The 12909-nt window shown below is 42.8% G+C and overlaps 1 protein-coding gene and 1 long non-coding RNA gene across 2 annotated transcripts in view; one reads left to right on the forward strand and one right to left on the reverse strand.

Moving 5' to 3' along the window:
• The window catches only part of RIPOR2 (RHO family interacting cell polarization regulator 2), a 238468-nt gene that overhangs the window by 120027 nt on the left and 105532 nt on the right, over window positions 1-12909 (forward strand).
• The window catches only part of LOC144340556 (uncharacterized), a 9637-nt gene continuing 5735 nt past the window's right edge, over window positions 9008-12909 (reverse strand). Inside the window, exon 4 of the long non-coding RNA XR_013416804.1 lies at window positions 9008-9146. This is a non-coding gene — a long non-coding RNA (uncharacterized LOC144340556). The remainder of the gene's footprint in view (window positions 9147-12909) is intronic.

Here is a 12909-nt window from a genome sequence, read left to right on the forward strand (position 1 = left end):
ACTCTTAACTGTCTTAACTGCCTTCAGATAAATGACATGACTAAAATACTAGGAAAAACAAACTCTTCTTCAACTTGTGGTTCATACACTGAGGGGTACCAAGAATGTCTTTGAGGTAGGGCGTGACTCACACCCCTATTAATCGCCACAAGCATCTCTAAAAACTGAAAAAGCTATTAAAATTTTAAACCTTAATAGAAAGCATAATAGAAAGCTTTTTAAATAAAACATTGCAATTTTGAGTGGTCTGCATTCTACAATCTGAGTAAAAAATCACGTGTTGCTCTGCAAACAGCTTCTAGAGAAGGCCCAGACCCCTTTTCTAACCATATTGCTGTATTGGATACTTTGCATACAGAAATTCTGAAGTCATTGTTGTTTTCGAATCTTTGATTTTTAGCTTCCAGACTTCCAAACTGAGGGAAAGTAGCATATATGCTGTGGAATGAGCAAAATATTTGAACTCATAAAACCTAGTTCAACTTACTATTTGTTTGGCTTTAGGCAAATTACCTAACTCCTCAGAAGATTCAATTTCCTTTTTCCAGTGAAAATGACGATAATAGGCTGGGCGTGGTGGCTCATGCCTGTAATCCCAGCACTTTGGGAAGCCGAGGCTGGCGGATCACGAGGTCAAGAGATTGAAACCATCCTGGCCAACATAGTGAAACCCCGTGTCTACTAAAAATATAAAAATTAGCTGGGCACGGTGGTGTGCACCTGTAGTCCCAGCTACTCCAGAGGCTGTGGCAGGAGAATCACTTGAACCTGGGAGGTGGAGGTTGCAGTGAGCCGAAATCGCACCACTGCACTCTAGCCTGGTGGCAGAGCAAAACTCTGTCTCAAAAAAAAAATAAAAATAAAAAATAAAAGAAAATGATGATAATAAAGGTGATGGTAGTGGTGGTTGTAGTGGTTGGTGGTAATGGTGATGATGATTATGATGATATTGATGATGGTGGTGGTGGCGGTAGTGGTTGGACCAGTGGTGGTAGTGGTTATAGAGATAATAATGGTGGTGGTGGTAAGGTGATGATAATGATAATAATCATGATGATGGTGGTGGTAGTGGTATTGGTTATGATGGTGATGGTGGTGATGGTTTTAGTGGTGGTTATGGTGATGATGATTGTGATGATAATGTTGATGGTGGTGGTGGTGATGATAATGGTGGTGGTGGTTGTAGTTGTAGTGGTGGTGGTGATGGTAGTGGTGGTGAGGTGATGATGATGATAATCATGATGATGGTGGTGGTGGTGATGATGGTGGTGATGATTGTAGTTGTAGTGGTGGTGGTAGTGGTGATGGTGGTGAGGTGATGATGATTATGATAATCATGATGATGGTGGGTGGTGGTAATGATGATGATGGTGGTGGTGGTGATGGTGGTGATGATTGTAGTTGTAGTGGTGGTGGTGGTAGTGGTGGTGATGGTGGTGAGGTGATGATGATTATGATAATCATGATGATGGTGGTGGTGGTAATGTTGATGATGGTGGTGGTGATGATAATGGTGGTGGTGGTTGTAGTTGTAGTGGTGGTGGTGATGGTAGTGGTGGTGAGTTGATGATGATGATAATCATGATGATGATGGGTGGTGGCAATGATGATGATGGTGGTGGAGATGATGATTGTGGTGATGCTGATGATGATGTTAGTGATGATGGTGATGATGATGATGATTAACCACTCAAAAAACTGCTGAGTTTAAAGGGAGATAATGTATGATATACTTGAAAACCATAAGGGCTTACTACATAAGTATCAGTTATTATTTAACTGTGATTTTCTCAGCTGTCTCAGCCTCCCAAGTCTATACAATTCGCCCCTCTTCTATTCTTGGCCTTTGTTAGGAAGAGCTAGCTTAATAAAAGACACAAGTTGATTAGAGCAGAGCTATTGCGACTGCTCACCTCAAATGCTTTCCTGAGAACATAGAGGTACTTCTGGCTCATGAATTAGCAAACCTGGTTGCTATCTGATCTCTACCATGTGACCAAGGCAGGGCTCAGAATAACCCCATTGCTTGGCACAGAATACATACATGATTGCTTACCCGGGTGCTATTGCTTTAATCAATCTGGTCTCTGCCTGAAAATTCTCTGGGTATCAAGGGAGAAACACGTACTATGGCAGTTTTATTGTGTAGAGGGGCCCCTTGCCTCGGAGGTGAAAATCATATCTTTAACCGTATCTGTAGCAGTATGCAGGACCTATTTCCTGAGTAAATATTTACTTGTGGTAAACACATCAGAGGCACTGCCTCCCCCATCACCACTTTACAGAGTTCTTTTAAAAATGTAATATGAGAAAAGCTGAACTTTCTGTATCTGTTAAAGCATTTCTAATTTAAAGATAACACCCACTGAAAACTTTAATGTTGTATATGTTACAGTATTTTAGGACAGCAATTAAGATTTTAAATGAAGCCTCTACAATGTTCCCTCTAGTGGTGTTTTGTTTTTGTTTTAGATTCCATTGTTTTAAAAATATTTTCAGTGGTAAAACTCCCTGAAAAAAATGATAATCTGTTTATGTGTATTTGTGTGTAAACATTAATTTTATACAAATGTACAGGACAAACATTAGCTCAGTTGCTTCATAATAATACTACATGGGACAGAGAAGGAGTGAATAGAGTCAACCCTCTGCGAGCTCATTGACAAATACTTATTGAGTACCACTCATAAAAGTTATGAGCAGGGCACATACTTAGTTGGTTAGGTTGGAAATGGTACCAGCTGCAACAGAGTAGACCAAGAATGGATGAATCTAAAATTTTTTTTTTTTTTTTTTTTTTTTTTGAGACCGAGTCTCACTCTGTCACGAGGCTGGAGTGCAACGGCGCAGTCTTGGCTCACTGCAACCTCCGCCTCCTGGGTTCAAGTGATTCTCCTGTCTCAGCCTCCTGAGTAGCTGGGATTACAGTCACACACCACCACGCCCAGCTAATTTTTGCATTTTTAATAGAGACAGGGTTTCACCATGTTGGCCAGGATGGTCTTGATCTCTTGACCTCCTGATCCACCCGCCTCGGCCTCCCAAAGTGCTGGGATTACAGGCGTGAGCCACCATGCCCGGCCTGAACCTAAATTCTCTACTCTTCTGGAAAGGCAACTGATGGCGGGTCAGAAGCATCATCTGCCCTATGCAGAAAGACAACACAGCTTGTCCTTTACAACAAGGACTACAATGCAGAAGACAGATATAGCCCTGTGGATCTTCCTAATATTGATAATACGCCTGGAAAAGTAGGTGTTTATGCCTTACGACCCACCAGGTAACACTGAGAACTGCACACATTGAGTCAATGGCTTTTTGCACTGCTCTTGGTCTAGGCAGAGACGGATAAGCCATGGCCTCAGGCCAGATCCAGCCAATTGCCTGTTTTTGTATCGCCTGCAAGATAAGAATGATTTTTTACAGATGAACATTTGCAATTAATTTGGTGATAGGGATCACTAACCTAGAATCTCAATTAAGCAAAACATTATCCCAAAGGAAAAGAATTCCATTCTTGTCCTTACTAGACCATTTTTTAAAGTACTCAATTATATTTTGAATTTTGTCAATAATGATATGTGAAATTTTATTTTCTTTCTTGTTATATGTCTTTATATAATTTCTTCATTTTTATCACTTGGCCCACAAAGCCTAAAATATTTATCTAGCTTTTTACAGAAAAAGCCTGCCAACTCCTAGTCTATGTCATCAACTTCCAAATCTTAAGGTCATTGAGAGTTTTGTAATCATCTCTTCCTCTTCCCCTTTTGCATCATCTCTTCCTTCCTTCTCATGTCTGCTGGGAGGGTCTTATCATTATTAAATCCCCATGTAGGAAGGGACTTATCCCTTCTTATGGTTATTTTAAAACTCTTTTAAAAAGAATATCTGTCATTATATTACATTGCTCTGTAATACCAATTGGAAGGATGATGAAAAATTGGTGGCTAAGACAAAATGCCTTGGGTTTGAGGAGGGAACAGAAGGCAACATCCCATAAAAGGAGAAACACCGTAAGACTAAGGATCTTTTCTGTCAGCCCAACAGTAAATCAGGTGAAAGAAGATAGCACACAGCGAGTGTCCAAGGAGTCTTTTCTATTTACACCTCTGCAATATTTCAAGGGACTTCTTTCCCCCACGTGATGCTTCGAGTACACACATCTCCAAGATCTGAAGCCCTTAGACCTAACCTTAATGAATGATAATGAATGATAGGCAAGCATGACTCAAAGTTGTCTTTTTGGCTTTTGCACACACGCAAGTCCCAGTTTACCAAGGAGTGATGGTGCCAGGCCTCAGGGGGCATCTCCCAAAGAAACCACAAATTGGAAATGCATTACCTTACGTTAGGAGATTACATGGGATTAGCAGAGCTTTGATCATCCCAAAACGGTGCTGGCTCTTGCCCACTGCCCCATGTCTGTAAAGCAGACCAGCGTGTGTCTGCTCAGCCTGCATGTTAATTCAAGAACAAGGAAGCCTTTTCAAAACAGACACAACGGGAGAGCGCTAAAAGCACTGCCACACACACCCATGCACATTTGGAGGGGCCACAGGGCTCCTGGTTGCTACGCATTACAAGAGGCAGGAATGCTGAGCCCTGTGAGGCATTTCTGAGCAGTTTTTTTTTTTTCTTTTTCACCCAGGCTGGAGTGCAGTAGTGCGATCTCGGCTTACTGCAACCTCTGCCTCCCAGGTTCAAGTGAGTCTCATGCCTCAGTTTCCCAAGCAGCTGGGACTACAGAGACATGCCATCACGCCCGGCTAATGTTTTGTATTTTTAGTAGAGAGGGGATTTCACCATGTTAGCCAGACTGGTCTCAAACTCCTGGCCTCAAGTGTTCCACCCACCTCAGCCTCCCAAAATGCTGGAATTACAGGAGTGAGCCACCGCGCCCAGCCTCTGAGCAGTTCTAACTTGCTGTGGGGGAGAAGAATCTTGCTATTAAAAAGAGTTAGGAAACTCTTGGCCACTGTTGGTGGGGATATAAAATGGTACAGCCTCTATAAAAAACAGTATGACAGTTCCTAAAAAAAATTAAAAATAGAATTGCCATGTGATCCAAAAATTCCACTTCTGGGTATATACCCAAAAGAATTAAAAGCAGAGTCTTGAAAAGATATTTGTATATCATATTCATAGCAGCATTGTTCGCAATAGCCAAAAGGTGGAAGCAACTCAAGTATTCACCCATGCAAAATGTAGTACAGTATATATATACAATGGAATATTATTCAGCCTGCAAGAAGAAATGCTGACACCTGCTACCATATACATGGACCTTGAGGACATTATACTAAGTGGAATAAGTCAGTCATAAAAGACAAATACTATATGAATCCACTTCTGTGAAGTACCAAGAGTAATCAAATTTATAGAAACAATAAATAGACGGTGGTTGCCAGAGGCTGGAGGGAGGAGAAAGTAGGGAATTGCTTTAATGGGCATAGAGTTTTAGATTTGCAAAATGAGAGAGTTCTGGAGTTTGGTGCAGAACAGTGTGAATATACTTTACACTACTGAACCATACCCTTAAAAAACAGTTGAGATGGTAAATTTTATGTTATGTGTATTTTACCTTTTTTTTTTTTTTTGAGACTGTCTTGTTCTTTTGCACAGGCTGGAGTGCAATGGCACCATCTTGGCTCACTGCAACCTCTGCCTCCCTGGTTCAAGCAATTCTTGTGCCTCAGCCTCCTGGAGTAACTGGAACTACAGGCGCATGCCAACACAGCAGGCTAATTTTTGTATTTTCGGTAGAGACAAGGTTTCACCACATTGGCCGGGCTGGTCTCGAACTCCTAACCTCAAATGATCCACCTGCCTCGGCCTCCCAAGGTGCTGGGATTACAGGCATGAGCCACCATGCCTGGCCGCTTACCATATTTTTGGTTTTTTAAAGACTTCAGAATGGGTACACAAAACACTGGAAAGTACCAGGCCATTCCTGAAGGTCTGCAGAGCAGTTGCTTTTTCTTGAGCCAGGTAAATTTAACAGTAGGGAACTGAATTTCCACAAAAGATAGAAGTGGTTCTAGGGAGCTGACGCTGACCAAGGCTAAGCATATCTGATACAATCTTAGAAAGACTGGTTCCTTTATAACAGCATATGTGAGAGTTATGTATGGGATTCTGCTACTAATTTCCTCCTAGCTGGGCATCAGTTTCAGGAACTCTGCAAAAATACTTTGAGATTAGCACTTACTGAGGCTCCTCTAGAGATGAATAACATAATTAGAAGATGTGTCTCCCTTGGGGGCTTATGAGATCTTTAGGGATATAAATAAGGTTTTGTTTTTTTTTTAATTACTCATTTAAAGAATATCGGCCAGGCATGGTGGCTCATGCCTATAATCCCAGCACTTTGGGAGGCCGAGGAGGACGGGTCACTTGAGGTCAGGAGTTCGAGACCAGTCTGGCCAACATGGTGAAACTCCTTCTCTACTAAAAAATACAAAACTTAACTGGGCATGGTGGCACACATCTGTAATCCTAGCTACTTGGGAGGCTGAGGCAGAAGAATTGCTTGAACCTGGGAGGCGGAGGTTGCAGTGAGCTGAGATCGCGCCATTGCACTCCAGCCTGGGCAACAGAGCGAGACTCTGTCTCAAATTTAACAAAAAAAGAAAGAATATCAATTGAAAGTCTTCCATATGCTTGGTTCAGTTCTATTCTGGCTCTCAGGATACAGCAGTGAATATAACAAAGTCCCAGCCTTGTGAAGTTATATTGCAGAGAAGAGAAACAGACAATAGGCAAGCCTGTAAAAATACAGTACATCGGGGGAGGGGGGACGATAAGTGTTACAGAAAAAAATTAAGTGCAGAGTGGGCAGAATAGGACATGGTGGTCAGGGAAGACTTTACTGACAAATTCCCAGAGGTTTGAAGTCAAGGTCTGAACATACGGAGGTCTGGGGAGAGTGTTCCAGGAATAGTAAGGAAACCAATGTGAGCAAGGCAGAGAATGGTAGAAGATGAGATCTAAGGCTGGGCATGGTGGTTCACGCCTGTAATCCCAGCACTTTGGAAGGCCAAAGTTGGAGGATCACTTGAGATCAGGTATTTGAGACCAGCCTGGCCAACATGGTGAAACCATGTATCTACTATTTAAAAAAAAAAAAATTAGCTGGGTGTGGTGGCACGTGCCTATAGTCCCAACTACTTGGGAGGCTGAGACAGGATAATTGCTTGTGCCCAGGAGGCAGAGGTTGCAGTGGTCTGAGATCATGCCACTGCACTCAAGCCTTGGTGACAGAGACTCTGTCTCCTCAAAAAAAAAAAAAAAAAAAAAAAAAAAGAAGAAGAAGAGAGAGAGATCTAAGAGGTTTTGGGGAGTTCAGCTCCTGTAAAGCCTTATAGGCTACTGTAAGGATTTGAGTTTTTACTCTATGAGATGGGAAGCCATTGGCCAGTGTTGAGCAAAGTGATGCAATCTGATTTACCTTACAAAAGGATCATTCTGACTGTTGTCTTGGAAAGAAAGATGGGGGAATAAGGGCAAGGGCAGGTTAGGAGACCATGGGCTTATTCCAGAAGAGCTCATGGGATCCTTACCTGGCCTGCTACTGGCTGAATACTGGGGGCATGGGAAAAAGTGGTCAAGGATGATTCCAGGGCTTTGGCCTCAGAGTCTGGAAGGATAACATTGTTCTTTACTGAAATGAAGACGGCTGCTAGAGGAGTAGACTTAAGGTGAGGAAGGGTATTGCTGTGATGCAGAATCAAGAGTCCAGTTTTGGACAGTTAAGTTTATAGTATACATATAAATTGTGGATGACTTCATGAAGTCCCATTCTAAGTACTCAGAATAGCGAACACTCAGGAAATAGTTGTTGAAATGTTGCCTATAAAGCAGCCTATACATAATTGAAAATTATACATAGATTTATCTCTAGCTCATAGGAATTGGGCTATATAACCTATATGGTTTGTTCCATAAGATCATGGGTTCAATAACACAATGCAAACTGTTCAGAACACTAAAGGGCAATTTAGGGAAAGACCAGAGGGAAAGGGCTGGAATAATCTGAGCAGGCTTCTTGGAGGTGAATATTTGAAGTTGAGAGCTTAACATCCTTGGAAGCAATGTTCTGATAAACACGATAATTGTAGGAATGCATCAGGGAATGCTTTATCTTCACATACTCTCCTGCATTTGGTGCTATGCATACCAAGTTCACATGCTTGCATTTCTTGCCCTTTTGCTCCAAGGCCATACATTCATAGAATCTCAGCTGGAAGAGACCTAAAGAGGTGTTTGGTCTACCTTCCTAACAGAAGGCTGGCAAGAATCAGCCCCAGTGCTCAACTCCCTCCCTTTTTCCCTCCAAAGGAGATGTATCTGTCTTCATCATTTACACAACCATTTAACAGTCAATAGCTAGCAGGCATCACATTTGCTTTTATTTTAACTCAAATCCCACAGGTTATATCTTCAATCACTTCACTTTATTCTAATTCTGGGAAAGAATTGTTCTTCCTTCTGCAAGACAGTCCTCAAAAACCATTAAAATAACAGTAACACCAATAACTCTCCAAACACTGAAATCGCCAGTCCAACATTTGTATTCCACCAGGCACTTGAGTCGAATAGTATCTACTGCCGACAAGAGGGCGAGTGTATTCTCAGTGGTGAAGAGGCCTGAATGTCTGTGAATTAGGATATGAAATGCAGGGGCACACGGCCTACAGCTGTTGAACTTGAAGTCCTCTGTGAATGCAAACCCCACAGCTGAGAGGCACTTCTCAGAGAGGCCTGTGTACGTTTGCTCTTCTAGATGTCCAGGGCTTATCCTCATTGTGACTTAGCCACCGTCTTGTGTGCAGAGAACAAACGAGAGCAGGTGTTCACATTTATCTTCCTCAAGCAGCCCCTTGAGGCTCTTTGGGGGAGGGTCAGGGAAGGAAGAGGCTGAAATACAGCCTTCCATCCCCCAACTCTCACTCCTGCCAGCAGACAGCTGTTTCAGTCTCTTCTTGCTGCTGCTAATGAAAACATAGCTGGGACTCAATAAAAGATATTTAATATGGGATTGCTTGGAGAAGCCACTTTCTTTGGAGATTTGCTGAAACCAAAGCTCTTGGATTTGTTTCCATTGCTGTGAAATTTTCACCTCCAGCAGCCTTAGCATGAATGACCTATTTTGAACGTGACAGCGATTACACTTTGGTGGCGTGAATAATTTATTAGGTGCAAGAGCACTGTCAACGTAGTGATATTACAGCAGTCTTGCTTGCCTGGCTAATTATGGAAGATGACAGCACTCTATCCTGTTGTCACAGCTCCTCTCCAAAGCTGCCAGGGATGTGGATTCTATGTGAGCAGAGAAGGAAAGAGGGGAAATGGGGCCAGGTTCCTGCTACCAAAGAAGGCTTTGTGGGTTGAGCAGGCTGTGCTGCTGGAGTTAGATTTCCACTTTCACCTCTGCAAAGTGAAACTGTGCTGGGCCCATGGGGATGAATCTTGTATCCAGTATCCTGATTTTGCATAAAATGTGTGTTAGTTGGGGGAGGTGCAGGCTGTGAAAGAGTGACTTAGGAAGGAAAGAGGCATTAGATCCTGGAGCTAGCTAGGGTATCTAATGGTTTCCAGGCTTACAGAGGAGGCACAGGCCTTTTTAGCATGCAGCTGGATTCAGAGCCTAGGAGCAGGAGTATGAGAGAAAGGAATAGAGCACAGCCAGGAGGAGCCCCAGTTATGGCTTCAGAGTGTGTTCCCTTGTATTTTAAGCTACCTTGAGACTCTCTAGAGCTTTCCCTAGCTTTGCCTGAGTATTAGTGACAGCTCATTTAACCTTACTGAGACCTCAGTTCCAGATATAAATTAGGCTCCAAAATAATGTCCATGAAGATTTTGAAGATTAACAGTCAGTGACAAAGTTTTAAGCAATAGGGCTTCTGGGCCCGTAATTCCTTCTAAAATTACCTCCTGAAGTTAATGGTCCCAGCTTTATGAAATAGGGATGAACTAACCTTTGGGAAGATCTTTGCATAGGTGGGGGCAGGGAGACAGAAAAGAATTAAACAAGATTACATACAGTAACATCACAAGCCTACAATGGAAAGAGAAATGAAAATTAAATTAAATTAAATTAAGGGAGCTACCTGAAGAAGAAATATTTTTAAAATACGAATGACTGGATAAAAGCAGATACTTCAAAATTTTCAATAATAGGTAATGATTAATGACTATCAATCAAGCCAATGTCAGGAAGCTGACGGCTCCCTCAAGTTAGAATAATTCAAGGAAGCTTATTTACAATGAGACGAGTTACAAGGGGGATGGGGATGCTGGGGATAGTGGGGTCCAAGGTGACCTCATAGGGAGGAGCCAGGGAATGCATATTCTCACCTTACTTTCATCTCCTGTTGGGGATCCCCGTTGGCCAGACCCACCTGGATATCACAGGGCGGCCACTGATGTGGTCCCTACAGGTGAACCCACCAGGAGAGAGAAGATGGAGATGGACAGAAAGGGTCAACATGGGATAACCTGCAAACCAGGGACTGCATCAGGCCCAGGGACACGGAATGAATAAATCACCTTGGAGGACCTTTACAGATACATCTCTTCTTTTAATGTTTCCCCTGATCATGAGAGAAAAAGGAAAGATATTGTGAAGTGAAAGTCAACTTAGAACCTTTAAAAAAGCCTACTACAGCTGGGCGCGGTGGCTCACGCCTGTAATCCCAGCACTTTGGGAAGCTAAAGCGGGCGCATCACGAGGTCAGGGGTTCAAGACCAGCCTGGCCAACATGGTGGAACCTCGTCTCTCCTAAAAATACAAAACATTAGCCAGGCCTGGTGGCACGCACCTGTAATCCCAGCTACTCGGGAGGCTGAGGCAGGAGAATCGCTTGAACCCAGGAGGCGGAGGGTGCAGTAAGGCAACATCGCGCCATTGCACTCCAGCCTGGGTGACAAAGCAAGACTCTGTCTCAAGAAAAAAAGAAAAAAAAAGCCTACTGCATATCAAGTACTTAGCATTGTGCTTACACATAGATATTGATACTCTCCAATCACTTCTACAACTGCTTTGAATCATGTTATACTTATTTTAATATCTTTGTGCAATAATACATATTGATTAAATGTATGCCATTTACTTTCAGCCTATGGTGTTCAGAACTATACCAATTTGTAAAGTTAACATTTTGCCAACATTTTTGTCAGTCTAGATCACTGATTCTCAAAATGTGATCTAAAGACTCATGAGGTTTCCCAGAACCCTTTCAAGGGGTCCCTAAAGTCCTCAATATTTTTTAAAAGTATAAAATGGTCTTGGGACCAAAAATTCAAAAAGGCTATTCTAGATTATAGTATTGTATCAATGTGTCTTGAAACGAAGGAAAGGGTCGGGAGTACTGCTGGCCTAGATTATATGATTCCAGAAAATGATCTCTATATGTAATATAATAATAATATATGAGAAATCCAATCTCAAGTTTCTGGAGAGAAGGAGACTGCTATATTTAGAGAATATTTTATTTCCCATCAACTTTGAACATTTCACTGATTGTTGTCTACACATGCAGCCTTACAGGTCACTTGGTGTGGAAGCTAGAAGTGGGGGTGGAGAGGAGGTTTAGGGTCAGGATAATTTACCCAAGTACAGGAGACTGATTTCTGAACCTCCGGGACATTCATTCTTGGGACATACTAAAATGCTAAGGGTGTTGGCTAAACGAGTTTCTCATTGTGCAAGCAGATACTTGTGACAATAGCAAGGAAACAGCCTGAGATGTCCACTCCCTTGAGAACCTTATCATGGGTGCCAGACACGGGCAAAGGATAACAGGGTCTTTCTCTCAGCAGTTAAGAAAGCAGTGAGCAAGACCCAGCTGTCACTTGTCAGGGTGAAATATGCTTCTGTAGGTACAGTTCAGACGCCAATAAATGCAGGCTTGTTATGTTCTTTTTCCAGGGGAAAAGGTGGCAGAAACCAGCAGGGACAGTGTATGCTCTCATTCCTCATTGAGTCAATATTTATTGGCTATCCTCTACACTCATTAATATAGAGGTTACTATCCTGTATGCAGCACAAAACATAGTTCCTGACATCGCAGAGCTTATAAACCAAAGAGGAGAAGTGTATTAAATAGCTACAACAAAAGTAAGATGTGTGTTTGAGTCTGCACTCGGGACAGATGACTTAAAAGAGGACTCAGGTAGAGCACAGAAGGCCAAGGAAAGTGTCATGAAGGAGGTAATGTTTGAACAGGGCTTCATAGGCCAGGCAAGATTTTTACAGCCAAACATTAAAGGTAGGAGAAAAAGTGAGAGGCAAGGGCTCAGCAGAGAATTTCCAGGCAATAGGAACGGCCTGAGGAAAAAGGTGGAATCAGGAATTGTCAAATGTTAGAGCCAAAGAAAGCTTGGCGATCAGGTTGTCCAAACCCTTCATTTGATAGATGAGGACATAGGTCCATAAAGGCCCCTGAGTTCTCTATTGGCAACACTAAAATAGAACCTAGGCAGCGACTCTGAGTCCAGGACTTTTTCCAGGGCTGTTCCCTGGATGCAGGGTGAGAAGAGCCAGAGCTGAGAGCCTGCATGGCAGAGTGGCGGGGATGCAGCTGGGAAGGCTTTTGGAACCACACTGCAGCGCCAAGGGGGCTGGATGCCTATTTGGACTTGGTTCAGACCAGTGTTTCCTAAAGTGCATTCTGAGATGACTGTGCCAAAACCATCAGTGTGCTTGTTAAAACGACATGGGGAAAGGAAGGGGACCTAAAAATCTGCATGTTAGATTCCTTCCCAGGGTGATTCTTATGCACTTCATAAGCTGGAAAATCAAAAATACAGAGAGATGGTGGCTGGGCACGGTGGCTCACGCCTGTAATCCTAGCACTTTGGGAGGCCGAGGCAGGTGGATTACGAGGTCAGGTGTTTGAGACCAGC

This window comes from Macaca mulatta, chromosome 4, assembly GCF_049350105.2.
Source record: "Macaca mulatta isolate MMU2019108-1 chromosome 4, T2T-MMU8v2.0, whole genome shotgun sequence".
NCBI classification, from domain to species: domain Eukaryota; kingdom Metazoa; phylum Chordata; class Mammalia; order Primates; family Cercopithecidae; genus Macaca; species Macaca mulatta.